The sequence below is a fragment of the Heterodontus francisci genome, unplaced genomic scaffold, assembly GCF_036365525.1.
Source record: "Heterodontus francisci isolate sHetFra1 unplaced genomic scaffold, sHetFra1.hap1 HAP1_SCAFFOLD_96_2, whole genome shotgun sequence".
In the NCBI taxonomy this organism is placed as follows: Eukaryota; Metazoa; Chordata; class Chondrichthyes; order Heterodontiformes; family Heterodontidae; genus Heterodontus; species Heterodontus francisci.
In genome coordinates, this window is record NW_027141332.1 from 1,857,101 (window position 1) to 1,882,204 (window position 25,104).

The window sequence follows — 25,104 nt, forward strand, 5'->3', positions numbered from 1 at the left end:
ACACTCTCTGAAACTCTCTGACTCTCTCTGTCAATCTCTGACAAACACAGAAACGCTCAGACACTCTCTGACACTCTCGGACACTCTCAGACACTCTCTGAAACTCTCTGACCCTCTCTGACACTCTCGGAAACTCTCTGAAACTCTCTGACACTCTCTGACACTCTCTGACTCTCTCTGAAACTCTCTGACACTCTTTGACACTCTCAGACACTCTCTGACACACTCTGACACTTTCGGACACTCTCTGACACTATCTGACACTTTCTGAATTTCTCGGACTTTCTCTGACACTCTCTGACTCTCTCTGATACTCTCTGATAGTCTCTGACACTCTCTGAATCTCTCTGAAACTCTCTGACACTCTGTGCCACTCTCTGAAACTTTCTGGCACTCTCTGACACTCTCTGAATATCTCTGAAACTCTCTGAAAATCTCTGACACTGTCTGAACCTCTGTGACACTCTCTGAAACACTCTGACACTCTGTGAAACTCTCTGAATCTCTCTGAAACTCCCAGACACTCTCTGACTCTCTCTGAAATTTTCTGACACTCTCTGACTCTCTCTGAAAATCTCTGACACACTCTGACACTGTCTGAAACTCTCAGACACTCTCTGATACTCTCTGAAACTCTCTGAAAATCTCTGAAACTCTCTGACACACTCTGACACTGTCTGAAACTCTCAGACACTCTCTGATACTCTCTGATACTCTCTGACACTCTCTGACACTCTCTGAAACTCTCTGAACATCTATGACACACTCTGAAACTCTCTGAAACTCTCTTACCCTCGCTGACTCTCTCTGAAACTCTCTGACACTCTCTGACACTCTCAGACACTCTCTGACACTCTCTGACACTTTCTGAAATTCTCTGACACTATCTGACACTTTCTGAATCTCTCGGACACTCTCTGACACTTTCGGACTCTCTCTGACAATCTCTGATACTCTCTGACACTCTCTGAATCTCTCTGAAACTCTCTGACACTCTGTGACCCTCTCTGAAACTTTCTGGAACTCTGTGACACTCTCTGAAACACTCTTACACTCTCTGACAGTCTCAGACACTCTCTGAAACTCTCTGACACTTTCTGAAATTCTCTGACACTATCTGAAACTATCTGAAACTCTCTGACCCTCTCTGACACTCTCTGAAACTCTCTGAAACTCTCTGACACTCTCTGACACTCTCAGACACTCTCTGAAACTCTCTGACACTCTCTGACACTCTGAGACACTCTCTGACACTCTCTGAAACTCTCTGACACTCTGTGCCACTCTCTGAAACTTTCTGGCACTCTCTGACACTTTCTGAAGATCTCTGAAACTCTCTGAAAATCTCTGACACTCTCTGAAACTCTGTGACACTCTCTGAAACAATCTGACAATCTCTGACAGTCTCAGACACTCTCTGACATTCTCTGACACTTTCTGAAACTCTCTGACACTATCTGACACTTTATGAAACTCTCGGACACTATCTGACACTTTCTGAATCTCTCGGACACTCTCTGACACTTCCGAACTCTCTCTGACAATCTCTGATACTCTCTGACACTCTCTGAATCTCTCTGAAACTCTCTGACACTCTGTGACCCTCTCTGAAACTTTCTGGCACTCTCTGACACTCTCTGAAGATCTCTGAAACTCTCTGAAAATCTCTGACACACTCTGACACTGTCTGAAACTCTCAGACACTCTCTGATACTCTCTGACACTCTCTGACACTCTCTGAAACTCTCTGAACATCTCTGACACGCTGTGAAACTCTCTGAAACCCTCTTACCCTCTCTGACTCTCTCTGAAACTCTCTGACACTCTCTGACACTCTCAGACACTCTCTGACACTCTCTGACACTTTCTGAAATTCTCTGACACTATCTGACACTTTCTGAATCTCTCGGACACTCTCTGACACTTTCGGACTCTCTCTGACAATCTCTGATACTCTCTGACACTCTCTGAATCTCTCTGAAACTCTCTGACACTCTGTGACCCTCTCTGAAACTTTCTGGCACTCTGTGACACTCTCTGAAACACTCTTACACTCTCTGACAGTCTCAGACACTCTCTGAAACTCTCTGACACTTTCTGAAATTCTCTGACACTATCTGACACTCTCTGAAACTCTCTGACCCTCTCTGACACTCTCTGAAACTCTCTGACACTCTCTGACACTCTCAGACACTCTCTGAAACTCTCTGACACTCTCTGACACTCTCAGACACTCTCAGACACTCTCTGACACTCTCTGATAGTCTCTGACACTCTCTGAATCTCTCTGAAACTCTCTGACACTCTGTGCCACTCTCTGAAACTTTCTGGCACTCTCTGACACTTTCTGAAGATCTCTGAAACTCTCTGAAAATCTCTGACACTCTCTGAAACTCTGTGACACTCTCTGAAACAATCTGACTCTCTCTGACAGTCTCAGACACTCTCTGACACTCTCTGACACTTTCTGAAATTCTCTGACACTATCTGACACTCACTGGAACTCTCTGACCCTCTCTGACACTCTCTGAAACTCTCTGAAACTCTCTGACACGCTCTGACTCTCTCTGAAACTCTCTGAAACTCTCTGACACACTGTGCCACTCTCTGAAACTTTCTGGCACTCTCTGACACTCTCTGAATATCTCTGAAACTCTCTGAAAATCTCTGACACTGTCTGAAACTCTGTGACACTCTCTGAAACACTCTGACACTCTGTGAAACTCTCTGAATCTCTCTGAAATTCCCAGACACTCTCTGAACATCTCTGACACACTGTGAAACTCTCTGAAACTCTCTTACCCTCTCTGACTCTCTCTGAAACTCTCTGACACTCTCAGACACTCTCTGACACTCTCTGACAATTTCTGAATCTCTCGGACACTCTCTGACACTTTCTGACTCTCTCTGACACTCTCTGATACTCTCTGACACTTTCTGAATCTCTCTGAAACTCTCTGACACTCTCTGACACTCTCTGATTCTCGCTGACACTCTCTGATACTATCTGACACTCACTGACACTCTGTGACACTCTCTGAAACTCTGACACTCTCTGAAACTCTCTGACACTCTCTGACACTCTCAGACACTCTCTATCACTCTTTCTCACCCTCTGGCACACTCTGACACTCTCTGACACTCTCAGACACATTCAATCACTTTCTATCTCTCTCTGACACTCTTTGACACTCTCTATCACGGTGTGACACTGTCTGACACTCTCTATCACTCTCTATTACTCTCTGACACACACTGACACTCTCTGAATCTCTCTGACACTCTCTGACACTCTCTGACATTCTCAGACACTCTCTATCACTCTCTGACACTCTCTGACACTCTCAGACACTCTCTATCACTCTGTATCACTCTCTATCACTCTCTGACACTCTCTGACTCTCAAACACTCTCTACCACTCTCCATCACTCTCTGACACACTCTGACACTCTCTGACACTCTCAGACACTCTCTATCACTCTTTATCACCGTCTGACACTCTCTGACACTCTCAGACGCTCTATGAAACTCTCTGACACTCTCTATCACTCTCTATCACTTTCTGACACTCTCTATCACTCTGTATCACTCTCTGACACTCTTTATCACTCTCTGACACAATCTGACACTCTCTGACACAATCTGACACACTCAATCACTCTCTGGCTTTCTCTGACACTCTCTCACACTCTCAGACACTCTCTTTCACTCTCAGACAATCTTTATCACTCTCTGACAGTCTCTGACACTCTCAGACTCTCTCCGACACTCTCAGACACTCTCTATCACTCTCTGACACTCTCTGACACTCTCAGACACTCTCTGGCACTCTCATACACTCTCTATCAATCTCTATCACTCTCTGACACAATCTGACACCCTCTGACACACTCTGACACTCTCTGACAGGCTCAGACACTCTCTATCACTCTCTGACAGGCTCAGACACTCTCTATCACTCTCTGACACACGCTGACAATCTCTGACACTCTCAGACACTCTCAGACACTCTATATCACTCTCTGACACTCTCTGACGCTCTCAGACACTCTCTGACACTCTCGATCACTCTCTGACGCTCTCTGACACTCTCTATCACTCAATGACACTCTATGACACTCTCTGTCAATCTCTATCACTCTCTATCAATATCTGACACTGTCTGACACACTCTGACACTCCCAGACACTCTCTATCACTCTTTATCAATCTCTGACACTCTCTGACATGCTCTGACACTCTCAGACACTCTCAATCACTCTCTGGCTCTCTCAGACACACTCTGACACTCTCTCACACTCTCAGACACTCTCTTTCACTCTCAGACACTCTCCATCACACTCTGACACTCTCTGACACTTTCAGACTCTCTCTGACACTCTCAGACACTCTCAATCACTCTCTGGCTCTCTCTGACACACTCTGACACTCTCTCACACTCTCAGACACTCACTATCACTCTCTATAACTCTCTTACACTCTCAGACGCTCTCTATCACTCTCTGACACTCTCTATCACCCTCCATCACTTTCTGACACTCTCCATCACTCTCTGACACTCTCTATCACTCTCTGAAACTCTCTGACACACTCTGACACTCTCTCACACTCTCAGACACTCACTATCACTCTCTATAACTCTCTGACACTCTCTATCACTCTCTATCACTCTCTGAAACTCTCTATCACTCTCTGAAACTCTCTGACACTCTCTGACACTCTCTGACATTCTCTGACACTCTCTATAACTCCATGACACTCTCTGACAATCTCTATCACTCTCTATCACTCTCTGACTCTCTCTGACACTCTCAGACACTCTCTATCACTCTCTATCACTCTCTGACACTCTCTGACACTCTCAGACACTCTCTGACACACTCATACACACTCTATCAATCTCTATCACTCTCTGACACAATCTGACACACTCTGACATACTCTGACACACTCTGACACTCTCTGACAGTCTCAGACGCACTCCGTCACTCTCTGACACACTCTGACAATCTCTGACACTCTCAGACACTCTCAGAAACTCTATATCACTCTCTGACACTCACTAACACTCGCAGACACTCTCTGTCACTCTCAGACACTCTCTATCACTCTCTGACAGTCTCTGACACTCTCTGACAATCTCTATCACTCTATGACACTCTCTGACAATCTCTATCACTCTCTATCACTCTCTGACACTCTCTGACACACTCAAACACTCTCTATCACTCTCCATCACTCTCTGACACACTCTGACACACTCTGACAGTCTCTGACACTCTCAGACTCTCTCAGACACTCTCTATCACTCTCTATCACGCTCTGACACTCTCTGATACTCTCTGTCACTCTCAGACACTCTCTATCACTCTCTGACACTCTCTGACACTCTCTGACACTCTCTATCACTCTATGACACTCTCTGACAATCTCTATCACTCTATATCACTCTCTGACACTCTGTGACACACACAAACACTCTCTATCACTCTCCATCACTCTCTGACACACTCTGACAGTCTCTGACACTCTCAGACTCTCTCAGACACTCTCTATCACTCTCTATCACGCTCTGACACTCTCTGACACTCTCTGACACCATCTGACAATCTCTGACACTCTCAGACACTCTCAGACACTCTATATCACTCTCTGACACTCTCTGACAATCGCAGACACTCTCTGTCACTCTCAGACACCTCAGACACTCTCTATCACTCTCTGACACTCTCTGACACTCTCTGACGCTCTCTGACACTCTCTATCACTCTATGACACTCTCTGACACTCTCTATCACTCTCTATCACTCCCTGACACTCTCTGACGCTCTCTGACACTCTCTATCACTCTATATCACTCTCTGACACTCTCTGACACCTCAGACACTCTCTATCACTCTCTGACACTCTCTGACACTCTCTGACACTCTCTGACACTCTCTGACGCTCTCTGACACTCTCTGACACTCTCTATCACTCTATGACACTCTCTGACAATCTCTATCACTCTCTATTACTCTCTGACACACTCTGACACTCTCAGACACTCTCTAACACTCTCTGACACTCTCAGACACTCTCTGACACTCTCAGACACTCTCAATCACTCTCTGGCTCTCTCTGACACACACTGACACTCTCTCACACTCTGAGACACTCACTATCACTCTCTATCACTCTCTGACACTCTCTATCACTCTCTATCACTCTCTGAAACTCTCTATCACTCTCTGAAACTCTCTGGCACTCAATGACTCTCTCTGACACTCCCTGTCACTCTCTATCACTCTCTGACACTCTCTGACACTCTCCGACACTCTCAGACGCTCTCTATCTCTCTCTGACACTCTCTATCACTCTCTATCACTTTCTGACACTCTCTATCACTCTCAGACTCTCTCTGACACTCTCAGACACTCTCTATCACTCTCTGACTCTCTCTGACATTCTCAGACACTCTCTGACACTCTCATACACTCTCTATCAAGCTCTATCACTCTCTGACACAATCTGACACTCTCCATCACTCTCTGACACACTCTGACACACTCTGACAGTCTCTGACACTCTCAGACTCTCTCAGACACTCTCTATCACTCTCTATCACGCTCTGACACTCTCTGATACTCTCTGTCACTCTCAGACACTCTCTATCACTCTCTGACACTCTCTGACACTCTCTGACACTCTCTATCACTCTATGACACTCTCTGACACTCTCAGACACTCTCAATCACTCTCTGACACTCTGTGACACACACAAACACTCTCTATCACTCTCCATCACTCTCTGACACACTCTGACAGTCTCTGACACTCTCAGACTCTCTCAGACACTCTCTATCACTCTCTATCACGCTCTGACACTCTCTGACACTCTCTGACACCATCTGACAATCTCTGACACTCTCAGACACTCTCAGACACTCTATATCACTCTCTGACACTCTCTGACAATCGCAGACACTCTCTGTCACTCTCAGACACCTCAGACACTCTCTATCACTCTCTGACACTCTCTGACACTCTCTGACGCTCTCTGACACTCTCTATCACTCTATGACACTCTCTGACACTCTCTATCACTCTCTATCACTCTCTGACACTCTCTGACGCTCTCTGACACTCTCTATCACTCTATATCACTCTCTGACACTCTCTGACACCTCAGACACTCTCTATCACTCTCTGACACTCTCTGACACTCTCTGACACTCTCTGACACTCTCTGACGCTCTCTGACACTCTCTGACACTCTCTATCACTCTATGACACTTTCTGACAATCTCTATCACTCTCTATTACTCTCTGACACACTCTGACACTCTCAGACACTCTCTAACACTCTCTGACACTCTCAGACACTCTCTGACACTCTCAGACACTCTCAATCACTCTCTGGCTCTCTCTGACACACACTGACACTCTCTCACACTCTGAGACACTCACTATCACTCTCTATCACTCTCTGACACTCTCTATCACTCTCTATCACTCTCTGAAACTCTCTATCACTCTCTGAAACTCTCTGGCACTCAATGACTCTCTCTGACACTCCCTGTCACTCTCTATCACTCTCTGACACTCTCTGACACTCTCCGACACTCTCAGACGCTCTCTATCTCTCTCTGACACTCTCTATCACTCTCTATCACTTTCTGACACTCTCTATCACTCTCAGACTCTCTCTGACACTCTCAGACACTCTCTATCACTCTCTGACTCTCTCTGACATTCTCAGACACTCTCTGACACTCTCATACACTCTCTATCAAGCTCTATCACTCTCTGACACAATCTGACACTCTCTGACACACTCTGACACTCTCTGACAGTCTCAGACACTCTCGATCACTCTCTGACACACTCTGACAATCTCTGACACTCTCTGACACGCCCTATCACTCTCTATCACTCTCTGACACTCTCTGACAATCTCCGACACTCTCAGACGCTCTCTATCACTCTCTGACACTCGCTATCACTCTCTATCACTTTCTGACACTCTCTATCACTCTCTGACACTCTCTATCACTCTCTGAAACTCTCTGACACTCTCTAACCCTCAATGACACTCTCTGACACTCTCAGACACTCTCTGGCACTCTCATACACTCTCTATCAATCTCTATCACTCTCTGACACAATCTGACACACTCTGACACACTCTGACACTCTCTGACAGGCTCCGTCACTCTCTATCACTCTCTGACACTTTCTCTCACTCTCTATCACTTTCTGACACTCTCTATCACTCTCAGACTCTCTCTGACACTCTCAGACACTCTCTATCACTCTCTGACACTCTCAGGCACTCTCAGACACTCTCTGACACTCTGTATCACTCTCAATCACTCTCTGACACTCTCTGACACTCTCAGACACTCTCAGACTCTCTCAATCACTCTGTGGCTCTCTCTGACACACTCTGACACTCTCTCACACTCTCAGACACTCACTATCACTCTCTATCACTCTCTGACACTCTCTATCACTCTCTATCACTCTCTGAAACCCTCTCTCACTCTCTGAAACTCTCTGACTCTCAATGACACTCTCTGACACTCCCTATCACTCTCTATCACTCTCTGACACTCTCTGACACTCTCCGAAACTCTCAGACGCTCTATATCACTCTCTGACACTCCCTATCACTCTCTATCACTTTCTGACACTCTCTATCACTCTCAGACTCTCTCTGACACTCTCAGACACTCTCTATCACTCTCTGACACTCAGACACTCTCAGACACTCTCTGACACTCTCATACACTCTCTATCAATCTCTATCACTCTCTGACACAATCTGACACTCTCTGACACACTCTGACACTCTCTGACAGTCTCAGACACTCTCTATCACTCTCTGACACACTCTGACAATCTCTGACACTCTCAGACACTCTCAGACACTCTCTGACACTCACTAACACTCTCTATCACTCTCTGACACTCCCTATAACTCTCAGACTCTCTCTGACACTCTCAGACACTCTCTATCACTCTCTGACACTCTGACACTCTCAGACACTCTCTGAAAATCTCATACACTCTCTATCAATCTCTATCACTCTGTGACACAATCTGACACTCTCTGACACACTCTGACACTCTCTGACAGTCTCAGACACTCTCTATCACTCTCTGACACACTCTGATAATCTCACACACTCTCAGACACTCTCTTTCACTCTCAGACAATCTCTATCACTCACTGACACTCTCTGACACTCTCAGACTCTCTCTGACACTCTCAGACACTCTCTATCACTCTCTGACACTCTCTGACACTCTCAGACACTCTCTGGCACTCTCATACACTCTCTATCAAGCTCTATCACTCTCTGACACAATCTGACACCCTCTGACACACTCTGACACTCTCTGACAGGCTCAGACACTCTCTATCACTCTCTGACAGGCTCAGACACTCTCTATCACTCTCTGACACACGCTGACAATCTCTGACACTCTCAGACACTCTCAGACACTCTCAGACACTCTATATCACTCTCTGACACTCACTGACACTCGCAGACACTCTCTGACACTCTCAGACACCTCAGAAACTCTCTATCACTCTCTGACACTCTCTGACACTCTCGGACGCTCTCTGACACTCTCTGACACTCTCTATCACTCTATGACACTCTCTGACAATCTATATCACTCTCTATCACTCTCTGACACTCTCTGACACTCTCAAACACTCTCTACCACTTTCCATCACTCTCTGACACACTCTGACAGTCTCTGACACTTTCAGACTCCCTCAGACACTCTCTATCACTCTCTATCACGCTCTGACACTCTCTGACACTCTCTGACAGTCTCTGACAGTCTCAGACACTCTCTATCACTCTCTGACACTCACTGACACTCGCAGACACTCTCTGTCACTCTCAGACACCTCAGCCACTCTCTATCACTCTCTGACACTCTCTGACACTCTCTGACACTCTCTGAAGCTCTCTGACGCTCTCTGACACTCTCTGACACTCTGTGACACTCTCTGACACGCTCTATCACTCTCTATCACTCTCTGACACTCTCTGACACACTCAGACACTCTCTATCACTCTCTATTACTCTCTGACACACTCTGACACTCTCAGACACTCTCTATCACTCTCTGACACTCTCTATCACTCTCTGACACTCACAGACACTCTCTGACACTCTCTGACACTCTCTGACACTCTCTGACACTCTCAGACACTCTCAATCACTCTCTGACACACTCTGACACTCTCTCACACTCTCAGACACTCACTATCAATCTCTGAAACTCTCCATCACTCTCTGAAACTGTCTGACACTCTCTGACACTCAATGACACTCTCTGACACTCTCTGACACTCTCAGACACCTCAGAAACTCTCTAACACTCTCTGACACTCTCTGACACTCACTGACACTCTCTGACAGGCTCAGACACTCTCTATCACTCTCTGACACACGCTGACAATCTCTGACACTCTCAGACACTCTATATCACTCTCTGACACTCACTGACACTCGCAGACACTCTCTGACACTCTCAGACACCTCAGAAACTCTCTAACACTCTCTGACACTCTCTGACACTCTCTGACGCTCTCTGACACTCTCTATCACTCTATGACACTCTCTGACAATCTCTATCACTCTCTATCACTCTCTGACACTCTCTGACACTTTCAAACCCTCTCTACCACTCTCCATCACTCTCTGACACACTCTGACAGTCTCTGACACTTTCAGACTCCCTCAGACACTCTCTATCACGCTCTGACACTCTCTGACAATCTCTGACACTCTCTGACTTTCTCAGACACTCTCTATCGCTCTCTGACACTCACTGACACTCGCAGACACTCTCTGTCACTCTCAGACACCTCAGACACTCTCTATCACTCTCTGACACTCTCTGACACTCTCTGACACTCTCTGACGCTCTCTGACGCTCTCTAACACTCTCTGACACTCTGTGACACTCTCTGACACGCTCTATCAAACTCTATCACTCTCTGACACTCTCTGACACACTCAGACACTCTCTATCACTCTCTGTTACTCTCTGACACACTCTGACACTCTCAGACACTCTCTATCACTCTCTGACACTCTCTATCACTCTCTGACACTCTCAGACACTCTCTGACACTCTCTGACACTCTGTATCACTCTCTGACACACTCTGACACTCTCTCACACTCTCAGACACTCACTGTCACTCTCTGACACTCTCTATCACTCTCTGAAACTCTCTATCACTCTCTGAAACTGTCTGACACTCTCTGACACTCAATGACACTCTCTGACACTCCCTATCACTCTCTATCACTCTCTGACACTCTCTGACACTCTCCGACACTCTCAGACGCTCTCTATCACTCTCTGACACTCTCTATCACTCTCTATCACTTTCTGACAATCTCTATCACTCTTAGACTCTCTCTGACACTCTCAGACACTCTCTATCACACTCCGACAATCTGACACTCTCAGACACTCTCTGACACTCTCATACACTCTCTATCAATCTCTATCACTCTCTGACACACTCTGACACTCTCTGACAGTCTCAGACACTCTCTATCACTCTCTGAAACACTCTGACAATCTCTGACACTCTCAGACACTCTCAGACACTCACTAACACTCTCTATCACTCTCTGACACGCTCTATCACTCTCTTTCACTCTCTGACACTCTCTATCACTCTCTGAAACTCTCTGACACTCTCTGAAACTCAATGACACTCTCTGATACTCCCTATCACTCTCTATCACTCTCTGACACTCTCTGACACTCTCTGACACTCTCAGACGCTCTCTATCACTCTCTGACACTCTCTATCACTCTCTATCCCTTTCTGACACTCTCTATCACTCTCTGACACTCTCTATCACTCTCTGAAACTCTCTGACACTCTCTGTCAATCAATGACACTCTTTGACACTCTCTATCACTCTCTATCACTCTCTGACACTCTCTGACACACTCTGACACTCTCTGAGACACTCAGACACTCTCTATCACTCTCTATCACTCTCTGACACACTCTGACACTCTCAGACACTCTCTATCACTCTCTGACACTCTCTATCACTCTCTGACACTCTCAGACACTCTCAATCACTCTCTGACACACTCTGACACTCTCTCACACTCTCAGACACTCACTATCACTCTCTGAAACACTCTATCACTCTCTGAAACTGTCTGACACTCTCTGACACTCAATGACACTCTCTGACACTCCCTATCACTCTCTATCACTCTCTGACACTCTCTGACACTCTCCGACACTCTCAGACGCTCTCTTTCACTCTCTGACACTCTCTATCACTCTCTATCACTTTCTGACACTATCACTCTTAGACTCTCTCTGACACTCTCAGACACTCTCTATCACTCTCCGACAATCTGACACTCTCATACACTCTCTGACACTCTCATACAATCTCTATCAATCTCTATCACTCTCTGACACAATCTGACACACTCTGACACTCTCTGACAGTCTCAGACACTCTATATCACTCTCTGACACACTCTGACAATCTCTGACACTCTCAGAAACTCTCTTTCACTCTCAGACAATCTCTATCACTCTCTGACACTCTCTGACACTCTCAGACTCTCTCTGACACTCTCAGACACTCTCTATCACTCTCTGACACTCTCTGACACTCTCAGACACTGTCTGGCACTCTCATACACTCTCCATCAAGCTCTATCACTCTCTGACACAATCTGACACCCTCTGACACACTCTGACACACTCTGACACTCTCTGACAGGCTCAGACACTCTCTATCACTCTCTGACAGGCTCAGACACTCTCTATCACTCTCTGACACACGCTGACAATCTCTGACACTCTCAGACACTCTCAGACACTCTATATCACTCTCTGACACTCACTGACACTCGCAGACACTCTCTGACACTCTCAGACACCTCAGAAACTCTCTAACACTCTCTGACACACTCTGACACTCTCTCACACTCTCAGACACTCACTGTCACTCTCTGACACTCTCTATCACTCTCTGAAACTCTCTATCACTCTCTGAAACTGTCTGACACTCTCTGACACTCAATGACACTCTCTGACACTCCCTATCACTCTCTATCACTCTCTGACACTCTCTGACACTCTCTGACACTCTCAGACGCTCTCTATCACTCTCTGACACTCTCTATCACTCTCTATCACTTTCTGACAATCTCTATCACTCTTAGACTCTCTCTGACACTCTCAGACACTCTCTATCACACTCCGACAATCTGACACTCTCAGACACTCTCTGACACTCTCATACACTCTCTATCAATCTCTATCACTCTCTGACACACTCTGACACTCTCTGACAGTCTCAGACACTCTCTATCACTCTCTGAAACACTCTGACAATCTCTGACACTCTCAGACACTCTCAGACACTCACTAACACTCTCTATCACTCTCTGACACGCTCTATCACTCTCTTTCACTCTCTGACACTCTCTATCACTCTCTGAAACTCTCTGACACTCTCTGAAACTCAATGACACTCTCTGACACTCCCTATCACTCTCTATCACTCTCTGACACTCTCTGACACTCTCTGACACTCTCAGACGCTCTCTATCACTCTCTGACACTCTCTATCACTCTCTATCCCTTTCTGACACTCTCTATCACTCTCTGACACTCTCTATCACTCTCTGAAACTCTCTGACACTCTCTGTCAATCAATGACACTCTTTGACACTCTCTATCACTCTCTATCACTCTCTGACACTCTCTGACACACTCTGACACTCTCTGAGACACTCAGACACTCTCTATCACTCTCTATCACTCTCTTACACACTCTGACACTCTCAGACACTCTCTATCACTCTCTGACACTCTCTATCACTCTCTGACACTCTCAGACAGTCTCTGACACTCTCTGACACTCTCAGACACTCTCAATCACTCTCTGACACACTCTGACACTCTCTCACACTCTCAGACACTCACTATCACTCTCTGAAACACTCTATCACTCTCTGAAACTGTCTGACACTCTCTGACACTCAATGACACTCTCTGACACTCCCTATCACTCTCTATCACTCTCTGACACTCTCTGACACTCTCCGACACTCTCAGACGCTCTCTTTCACTCTCTGACACTCTCTATCACTCTCTATCACTTTCTGACACTATCACTCTTAGACTCTCTCTGACACTCTCAGACACTCTCTATCACTCTCCGACAATCTGACACTCTCATACACTCTCTGACACTCTCATACAATCTCTATCAATCTCTATCACTCTCTGACACAATCTGACACACTCTGACACTCTCTGACAGTCTCAGACACTCTCTATCACTCTCTGACACACTCTGACAATCTCTGACACTCTCAGACACTCTCTTTCACTCTCAGACAATCTCTATCACTCTCTGACACTCTCTGACACTCTCAGACTCTCTCTGACACTCTCAGACACTCTCTATCACTCTCTGACACTCTCTGACACTCTCAGACACTCTCTGGCACTCTCATACACTCTCCATCAAGCTCTATCACTCTCTGACACAATCTGACACCCTCTGACACACTCTGACACACTCTGACACTCTCTGACAGGCTCAGACACTCTCTATCACTCTCTGACAGGCTCAGACACTCTCTATCACTCTCTGACACACGCTGACAATCTCTGACACTCTCAGACACTCTCAGACACTCTATATCACTCTCTGACACTCACTGACACTCGCAGACACTCTCTGACACTCTCAGACACCTCAGAAACTCTCTAACACTCTCTGACACTCTCTGACACTCTCTGACGCTCTCTGACACTCTCTATCACTCTATGACACTCTCTGACAATCTCTATCACTCTCTATCACTCTCTGACACTCTCTGACACTTTCAAACACTCTCTACCACTCTCCATCACTCTCTGACACACTCTGACAGTCTCTGACACTTTCAGACTCCCTCAGACACTCTCTATCATGCTCTGACACTCTCTGACACTCTCTGACACTCTCTGACAGTCTCAGACACTCTCTATCACTCTCTGACACTCACTGACACTCGCAGACACTCTCTGTCACTCTCAGACACCTCAGACACTCTCTATCACTCTCTGACACTCACTGACACTCGCAGACACTCTCTGTCACTCTCAGACACCTCAGAAACTCTCTAACACTCTCTGACACTCTCTGACACTCTCTGACACTTTCAAACCCTCTCTACCACTCTCCATCACTCTCTGACACACTCTGACAGTCTCTGACACTTTCAGACTCCCTCAGACACTCTCTATCACGCTCTGACACTCTCTGACAATCTCTGACACTCTCTGACTTTCTCAGACACTCTCTATCGCTCTCTGACACTCACTGACACTCGCAGACACTCTCTGTCACTCTCAGACACCTCAGACACTCTCTATCACTCTCTGACACTCTCTGACGCTCTCTGACGCTCTCTGACACGCTCTATCAAACTCTATCACTCTCTGACACTCTCTGACACACTCAGACACTCTCTATCACTCTCTGTTACTCTCTGACACACTCTGACACTCTCAGACACTCTCTATCACTCTCTGACACTCTCTATCACTCTCTGACACTCTCAGACACTCTCTCACACTCTCAGACACTCACTATCACTCTCTGACACTCTCTGTCACTCTCTGAAACTCTCTATCACTCTCTGAAACTGTCTGACACTCTCTGACACTCTCTGACACTCCCTATCACTCTCTATCACTCTCTGACACTCTCTGACACTCTCCGACACTCTCAGACGCTCTCTATCACTCTCTGACACTCTCTATCACTCTCTATCACTTTCTGACAATCTCTATCACTCTTAGACTCTCTCTGACACTCTCAGACACTCTCTATCACACTCCGACAATCTGACACTCTCAGACACTCTCTGACACTCTCATACACTCTCTATCAATCTCTATCACTCTCTGACACAATCTGACACTCTCTGACACACTCTGACACTCTCTGACAGTCTCAGACACTCTCTATCACTCTCTGACACACTCTGACACTCTCTGACACTCTCAGACTCTCTATCACTCTCTGACACTCTCTATCACTCTCTATCAATTTCTGACACTCCCTATCACTCTCAGACTCTCTCTGACACTCTCAGACACTCTCTATCACTCTCTGACACTCTCTATCACTCTCTGACACTCTCAGACAGTCTCTGACACTCTCTGACACTCTCAGACACTCTCAATCACTCTCTGACACACTCTGACACTCTCTCACACTCTCAGACACTCACTATCACTCTCTGAAACACTCTATCACTCTCTGAAACTGTCTGACACTCTCTGACACTCAATGACACTCTCTGACACTCCCTATCACTCTCTATCACTCTCTGACACTCTCTGACACTCTCTGACACTCTCTGACAGTCTCAGACACTCAATGACACTCTCTGAAACTCCCTATCACTCTTAATCACTCTCTGACACTCACTATCAATCTCTATCGCTCTCTGTCACTCTCTATCACTCTCTATCACTCTCTGACACTCTCTATCACTCTCTATCACTTTCTGACACTCTCTATCACTCTCTGACAATCTCTATCACTCTTGGAAACTCTCTGACACTCTCTATCACTCAATGCCAATCTCTGACTCTCTCTATCACTCTCTATCACTCTCTGACACTCTCTGATACACCCTGACACTCTCTGACACTCTCAGACACTCTCTATCACTCTCTGACACACTCTGACAATCTCTGACACTCTCAGACACTCTCTTTCACTCTCAGACAATCTCTATCACTCTCTGAAACACTCTATCACTCTCTGAAACTGTCTGACACTCTCTGACACTCAATGACACTCTCTGACACTCCCTATCACTCTCTATCACTCTCTGACACTCTCTGACACTCTCTGACAGTCTCAGACACTCAATGACACTCTCTGAAACTCCCTATCACTCTTAATCACTCTCTGACACTCACTATCAATCTCTATCGCTCTCTGTCACTCTCTATCACTCTCTATCACTCTCTGACACTCTCTATCACTCTCTATCCCTTTCTGACACTCTCTATCACTCTCTGACACTCTCTATCACTCTCTGAAACTCTCTGACACTCTCTGTCAATCAATGACACTCTTTGACACTCTCTATCACTCTCTATCACTCTCTGACACTCTCTGACACACTCTGACACTCTCTGAGACACTCAGACACTCTCTATCACTCTCTATCACTCTCTGACACACTCTGACACTCTCAGACACTCTCTATCACTCTCTGACACTCTCTATCACTCTCTGACACTCTCAGACAGTCTCTGACACTCTCTGACACTCTCAGACACTCTCAATCACTCTCTGACACACTCTGACACTCTCTCACACTCTCAGACACTCACTATCACTCTCTGAAACACTCTATCACTCTCTGAAACTGTCTGACACTCTCTGACACTCAATGACACTCTCTGACACTCCCTATCACTCTCTATCACTCTCTGACACTCTCTGACACTCTCCGACACTCTCAGACGCTCTCTTTCACTCTCTGACACTCTCTATCACTCTCTATCACTTTCTGACACTATCACTCTTAGACTCTCTCTGACACTCTCAGACACTCTCTATCACTCTCCGACAATCTGACACTCTCATACACTCTCTGACACTCTCATACAATCTCTATCAATCTCTATCACTCTCTGACACAATCTGACACACTCTGACACTCTCTGACAGTCTCAGACACTCTCTATCACTCTCTGACACACTCTGACAATCTCTGACACTCTCAGACACTCTCTTTCACTCTCAGACAATCTCTATCACTCTCTGACACTCTCTGACACTCTCAGACTCTCTCTGACACTCTCAGACACTCTCTATCACTCTCTGACACTCTCTGACACTCTCAGACACTCTCTGGCACTCTCATACACTCTCCATCAAGCTCTATCACTCTCTGACACAATCTGACACCCTCTGACACACTCTGACACACTCTGACACTCTCTGACAGGCTCAGACACTCTCTATCACTCTCTGACAGGCTCAGACACTCTCTATCACTCTCTGACACACGCTGACAATCTCTGACACTCTCAGACACTCTCAGACACTCTATATCACTCTCTGACACTCACTGACACTCGCAGACACTCTCTGACACTCTCAGACACCTCAGAAACTCTCTAACACTCTCTGACACTCTCTGACACTCTCTGACGCTCTCTGACACTCTCTATCACTCTATGACACTCTCTGACAATCTCTATCACTCTCTATCACTCTCTGACACTCTCTGACACTTTCAAACACTCTCTACCACTCTCCATCACTCTCTGACACACTCTGACAGTCTCTGACACTTTCAGACTCCCTCAGACACTCTCTATCATGCTCTGACACTCTCTGACACTCTCTGACACTCTCTGACAGTCTCAGACACTCTCTATCACTCTCTGACACTCACTGACACTCGCAGACACTCTCTGTCACTCTCAGACACCTCAGACACTCTCTATCACTCTCTGACACTCACTGACACTCGCAGACACTCTCTGTCACTCTCAGACACCTCAGAAACTCTCTAACACTCTCTGACACTCTCTGACACTCTCTGACACTTTCAAACCCTCTCTACCACTCTCCATCACTCTCTGACACACTCTGACAGTCTCTGACACTTTCAGACTCCCTCAGACACTCTCTATCACGCTCTGACACTCTCTGACAATCTCTGACACTCTCTGACTTTCTCAGACACTCTCTATCGCTCTCTGACACTCACTGACACTCGCAGACACTCTCTGTCACTCTCAGACACCTCAGACACTCTCTATCACTCTCTGACACTCTCTGACGCTCTCTGACGCTCTCTGACACGCTCTATCAAACTCTATCACTCTCTGACACTCTCTGACACACTCAGACACTCTCTATCACTCTCTGTTACTCTCTGACACACTCTGACACTCTCAGACACTCTCTATCACTCTCTGACACTCTCTATCACTCTCTGACACTCTCAGACACTCTCTGACACGCTGTATCACTCTCTGACACACTCTGACACTCTCTCACACTCTCAGACACTCACTATCACTCTCTGACACACTCTGACACTCTCAGACACTCTCTATCACTCTCTGACACTCTCTATCACTCTCTGACACTCACAGACACTCTCTGACACTCTCTGACACTCTCTGACACTCTCAGACACTCTCAATCACTCTCTGACACACTCTGACACTCTCTCACACTCTCAGACACTCACTATCAATCTCTGAAACTCTCCATCACTCTCTGAAACTGTCTGACACTCTCTGACACTCAATGACACTCTCTGACACTCTCTGACACTCTCAGACACCTCAGAAACTCTCTAACACTCTCTGACACTCTCTGACACTCACTGACACTCTCTGACAGGCTCAGACACTCTCTATCACTCTCTGACACACGCTGACAATCTCTGACACTCTCAGACACTCTATATCACTCTCTGACACTCACTGACACTCGCAGACACTCTCTGACACTCTCAGACACCTCAGAAACTCTCTAACACTCTCTGACACTCTCTGACACTCTCTGACGCTCTCTGACACTCTCTATCACTCTATGACACTCTCTGACAATCTCTATCACTCTCTATCACTCTCTGACACTCTCTGACACTTTCAAACCCTCTCTACCACTCTCCATCACTCTCTGACACACTCTGACAGTCTCTGACACTTTCAGACTCCCTCAGACACTCTCTATCACGCTCTGACACTCTCTGACAATCTCTGACACTCTCTGACTTTCTCAGACACTCTCTATCGCTCTCTGACACTCACTGACACTCGCAGACACTCTCTGTCACTCTCAGACACCTCAGACACTCTCTATCACTCTCTGACACTCTCTGACACTCTCTGACACTCTCTGACGCTCTCTGACGCTCTCTAACACTCTCTGACACTCTGTGACACTCTCTGACACGCTCTATCAAACTCTATCACTCTCTGACACTCTCTGACACACTCAGACACTCTCTATCACTCTCTGTTACTCTCTGACACACTCTGACACTCTCAGACACTCTCTATCACTCTCTGACACTCTCTATCACTCTCTGACACTCTCAGACACTCTCTGACACTCTCTGACACTCTGTATCACTCTCTGACACACTCTGACACTCTCTCACACTCTCAGACACTCACTGTCACTCTCTGACACTCTCTATCACTCTCTGAAACTCTCTATCACTCTCTGAAACTGTCTGACACTCTCTGACACTCAATGACACTCTCTGACACTCCCTATCACTCTCTATCACTCTCTGACACTCTCTGACACTCTCCGACACTCTCAGACGCTCTCTATCACTCTCTGACACTCTCTATCACTCTCTATCACTTTCTGACAATCTCTATCACTCTTAGACTCTCTCTGACACTCTCAGACACTCTCTATCACACTCCGACAATCTGACACTCTCAGACACTCTCTGACACTCTCATACACTCTCTATCAATCTCTATCACTCTCTGACACACTCTGACACTCTCTGACAGTCTCAGACACTCTCTATCACTCTCTGAAACACTCTGACAATCTCTGACACTCTCAGACACTCTCAGACACTCACTAACACTCTCTATCACTCTCTGACACGCTCTATCACTCTCTTTCACTCTCTGACACTCTCTATCACTCTCTGAAACTCTCTGACACTCTCTGAAACTCAATGACACTCTCTGACACTCCCTATCACTCTCTATCACTCTCTGACACTCTCTGACACTCTCTGACACTCTCAGACGCTCTCTATCACTCTCTGACACTCTCTATCACTCTCTATCCCTTTCTGACACTCTCTATCACTCTCTGACACTCTCTATCACTCTCTGAAACTCTCTGACACTCTCTGTCAATCAATGACACTCTTTGACACTCTCTATCACTCTCTATCACTCTCTGACACTCTCTGACACACTCTGACACTCTCTGAGACACTCAGACACTCTCTATCACTCTCTATCACTCTCTGACACACTCTGACACTCTCAGACACTCTCTATCACTCTCTGACACTCTCTATCACTCTCTGACACTCTCAGACAGTCTCTGACACTCTCTGACACTCTCAGACACTCTCAATCACTCTCTGACACACTCTGACACTCTCTCACACTCTCAGACACTCACTATCACTCTCTGAAACACTCTATCACTCTCTGAAACTGTCTGACACTCTCTGACACTCAATGACACTCTCTGACACTCCCTATCACTCTCTATCACTCTCTGACACTCTCTGACACTCTCCGACACTCTCAGACGCTCTCTTTCACTCTCTGACACTCTCTATCACTCTCTATCACTTTCTGACACTATCACTCTTAGACTCTCTCTGACACTCTCAGACACTCTCTATCACTCTCCGACAATCTGACACTCTCATACACTCTCTGACACTCTCATACAATCTCTATCAATCTCTATCACTCTCTGACACAATCTGACACACTCTGACACTCTCTGACAGTCTCAGACACTCTCTATCACTCTCTGACACACTCTGACAATCTCTGACACTCTCAGACACTCTCTTTCACTCTCAGACAATCTCTATCACTCTCTGACACTCTCTGACACTCTCAGACTCTCTCTGACACTCTCAGACACTCTCTATCACTCTCTGACACTCTCTGACACTCTCAGACACTCTCTGGCACTCTCATACACTCTCCATCAAGCTCTATCACTCTCTGACACAATCTGACACCCTCTGACACACTCTGACACACTCTGACACTCTCTGACAGGCTCAGACACTCTCTATCACTCTCTGACAGGCTCAGACACTCTCTATCACTCTCTGACACACGCTGACAATCTCTGACACTCTCAGACACTCTCAGACACTCTATATCACTCTCTGACACTCACTGACACTCGCAGACACTCTCTGACACTCTCAGACACCTCAGAAACTCTCTAACACTCTCTGACACTCTCTGACACTCTCTGACGCTCTCTGACACTCTCTATCACTCTATGACACTCTCTGACAATCTCTATCACTCTCTATCACTCTCTGACACTCTCTGACACTTTCAAACACTCTCTACCACTCTCCATCACTCTCTGACACACTCTGACAGTCTCTGACACTTTCAGACTCCCTCAGACACTCTCTATCATGCTCTGACACTCTCTGACACTCTCTGACACTCTCTGACAGTCTCAGACACTCTCTATCACTCTCTGACACTCACTGACACTCGCAGACACTCTCTGTCACTCTCAGACACCTCAGACACTCTCTATCACTCTCTGACACTCACTGACACTCGCAGACACTCTCTGTCACTCTCAGACACCTCAGAAACTCTCTAACACTCTCTGACACTCTCTGACACTCTCTGACACTTTCAAACCCTCTCTACCACTCTCCATCACTCTCTGACACACTCTGACAGTCTCTGACACTTTCAGACTCCCTCAGACACTCTCTATCACGCTCTGACACTCTCTGACAATCTCTGACACTCTCTGACTTTCTCAGACACTCTCTATCGCTCTCTGACACTCACTGACACTCGCAGACACTCTCTGTCACTCTCAGACACCTCAGACACTCTCTATCACTCTCTGACACTCTCTGACGCTCTCTGACGCTCTCTGACACGCTCTATCAAACTCTATCACTCTCTGACACTCTCTGACACACTCAGACACTCTCTATCACTCTCTGTTACTCTCTGACACACTCTGACACTCTCAGACACTCTCTATCACTCTCTGACACTCTCTATCACTCTCTGACACTCTCAGACACTCTCTCACACTCTCAGACACTCACTATCACTCTCTGACACTCTCTGTCACTCTCTGAAACTCTCTATCACTCTCTGAAACTGTCTGACACTCTCTGACACTCTCTGACACTCCCTATCACTCTCTATCACTCTCTGACACTCTCTGACACTCTCCGACACTCTCAGACGCTCTCTATCACTCTCTGACACTCTCTATCACTCTCTATCACTTTCTGACAATCTCTATCACTCTTAGACTCTCTCTGACACTCTCAGACACTCTCTATCACACTCCGACAATCTGACACTCTCAGACACTCTCTGACACTCTCATACACTCTCTATCAATCTCTATCACTCTCTGACACAATCTGACACTCTCTGACACACTCTGACACTCTCTGACAGTCTCAGACACTCTCTATCACTCTCTGACACACTCTGACACTCTCTGACACTCTCAGACTCTCTATCACTCTCTGACACTCTCTATCACTCTCTATCAATTTCTGACACTCCCTATCACTCTCAGACTCTCTCTGACACTCTCAGACACTCTCTATCACTCTCTGACACTCTCTATCACTCTCTGACACTCTCAGACAGTCTCTGACACTCTCTGACACTCTCAGACACTCTCAATCACTCTCTGACACACTCTGACACTCTCTCACACTCTCAGACACTCACTATCACTCTCTGAAACACTCTATCACTCTCTGAAACTGTCTGACACTCTCTGACACTCAATGACACTCTCTGACACTCCCTATCACTCTCTATCACTCTCTGACACTCTCTGACACTCTCTGACACTCTCTGACAGTCTCAGACACTCAATGACACTCTCTGAAACTCCCTATCACTCTTAATCACTCTCTGACACTCACTATCAATCTCTATCGCTCTCTGTCACTCTCTATCACTCTCTATCACTCTCTGACACTCTCTATCACTCTCTATCACTTTCTGACACTCTCTATCACTCTCTGACAATCTCTATCACTCTTGGAAACTCTCTGACACTCTCTATCACTCAATGCCAATCTCTGACTCTCTCTATCACTCTCTATCACTCTCTGACACTCTCTGATACACCCTGACACTCTCTGACACTCTCAGACACTCTCTATCACTCTCTGACACACTCTGACAATCTCTGACACTCTCAGACACTCTCTTTCACTCTCAGACAATCTCTATCACTCTCTGAAACACTCTATCACTCTCTGAAACTGTCTGACACTCTCTGACACTCAATGACACTCTCTGACACTCCCTATCACTCTCTATCACTCTCTGACACTCTCTGACACTCTCTGACACTCTCTGACAGTCTCAGACACTCAATGACACTCTCTGAAACTCCCTATCACTCTTAATCACTCTCTGACACTCACTATCAATCTCTATCGCTCTCTGTCACTCTCTATCACTCTCTATCACTCTCTGACACTCTCTATCACTCTCTATCCCTTTCTGACACTCTCTATCACTCTCTGACACTCTCTATCACTCTCTGAAACTCTCTGACACTCTCTGTCAATCAATGACACTCTTTGACACTCTCTATCACTCTCTATCACTCTCTGACACTCTCTGACACACTCTGACACTCTCTGAGACACTCAGACACTCTCTATCACTCTCTATCACTCTCTGACACACTCTGACACTCTCAGACACTCTCTATCACTCTCTGACACTCTCTATCACTCTCTGACACTCTCTATCACTCTCTGACACTCTCTGACACTCTCAGACACTCTCAATCACTCTCTGACACACTCTGACACTCTCTCACACTCTCAGACACTCACTATCACTCTCTGAAACACTCTATCACTCTCTGAAACTGTCTGACACTCTCTGACACTCAATGACACTCTCTGACACTCCCTATCACTCTCTATCACTCTCTGACACTCTCTGACACTCTCCGACACTCTCAGACGCTCTCTTTCACTCTCTGACACTCTCTATCACTCTCTATCACTTTCTGACACTATCACTCTTAGACTCTCTCTGACACTCTCAGACACTCTCTATCACTCTCCGACAATCTGACACTCTCATACACTCTCTGACACTCTCATACAATCTCTATCAATCTCTATCACTCTCTGACACAATCTGACACACTCTGACACTCTCTGACAGTCTCAGACACTCTCTATCACTCTCTGACACACTCTGACAATCTCTGACACTCTCAGACACTCTCTTTCACTCTCAGACAATCTCTATCACTCTCTGA